Genomic DNA, 1,602 nt, shown 5'->3' with positions numbered 1-1,602 from the left:
TTGTATTTGTTTAAGCATGTAAGAGGTGTCATATGTAAGTTTTAGGAAAATGAAATTGGGCCGGGTCTTGGAGGAACATTCAGGAAGCAAGGAAGAAGTCACACTGTGAATCAGAAGAGTGTGCTGTACCAGAAATAGCTTCACTCAGAAGTATCAATGTGTACAAGTTGGTCTGATGCAGACACGGAAAACAACAGCATAGTAGAGAGAGGACAGGACGACTCAAGGACGAACATGGCAGTTTATGCCTGGAGCCCCCCGCCCCGCCCGCCAACTCCTACTTCCTTACCACCTGAGGTTTGGATGGGATATTATTTGTTAGGTGCATTCATGAAGGATTCCAGAAACAGCTTGTAGATGGTCCACTAGAGAGGGGACATACTTGAGATGTTAGTGGGAAATGAATCTAGTGAGATGATTGTGGTTTCATTGAGAAAGATTTGCGGATTATAATCCTGGAGGTTTTCTCGTGCTTATTGAGAAGCGTAAGTCTGAACCTGTAGGTGGACGAATCAGAATCTGGTTTATTATCAACGGTATTGGACGTGAAATTTGTTAATTAGTAGTAGCAGTTTAATGCAAACTTAATATAGAACAAAAAATGAATAATAAGGCAATAAATACATAAATAAATAAATAAATGCATTATACTATATATATATTGAATATATGAGAAATTGTGCAACAACAACAAATAATATATATTAAAACAAGTCAGATAGTGTCCAGCGGTTCAATGTCAATTTAGGAATCGGATGGCGGAAGTGAAGAAGTTATTACTGAATCACTGAGTGTGTGCCTTCAGGTTTCTCTATCTCCGACCAGATGGTAACAGTGAGAAAGGGGCATGTCATGGGTGCTGAAGGATCTTAATAATGGATGCTGCCTTTCCGAGACACTGCTCCCTGGGTACTTTGTAGGCTTGTTCCCAAGATGGAGCTGACTAAACGTACAACCATCTGCAGCTTCGTTCGGTCGGTTCTGCTACTTCTCAATCAGCATTGTGGGAATGCTGGTATTAAATGCTGAGCTATAAAGTTGTGGAAGGCAAATTGCAGCCGAATTGTGCAGGAAATATAGAGAGTAGTCTGGGAACCGATGTTACTGGTTAACCGTAACAGTGTGACATGTGACGGTGACTGACAGTCCAGCCGGTCAGAATTCAAAAGCTCCCTGTTCCTGTCAGTAAGGTAGAGAAGGACAGGGTCGTGAAGGAATTTAATGTGATGAGAAATATCGTATTTGTTTAAACATGTAATAGGTGTCTTATGTAAGCTTTAGGAAGATACAAGAAGCAAGGAAGAAGTCACACTTTGAATCAGTAGAGTGCGTTGTACCAGAAATATCTTCAGTCAGGAGTATCAATGAGTACAAGGTGATCTTATACAGACACAGAAAATAACAGTATGGTGGAGGGAGGACAGGACCACTTAAGGACAAAAGTGGCAGATTATGCCTGGAGCCCCCCACTCCTACGGACCGCAGTATGTTGGGACCTGATGGTATTTGCTTTTGCTCCCATTAGATTTTCCTTCGTGATGATGACTCAGAATATACTACAGTACGACATGCGAACAGGTACTTCAGCTCATAATACTGTGC

The sequence above is a fragment of the Mobula birostris genome, chromosome 28 (genome assembly GCF_030028105.1).
Source record: "Mobula birostris isolate sMobBir1 chromosome 28, sMobBir1.hap1, whole genome shotgun sequence".
Lineage (NCBI taxonomy): Eukaryota > Metazoa > Chordata > Chondrichthyes > Myliobatiformes > Myliobatidae > Mobula > Mobula birostris.
Note: the sequence above shows the minus strand (reverse complement) of the source record.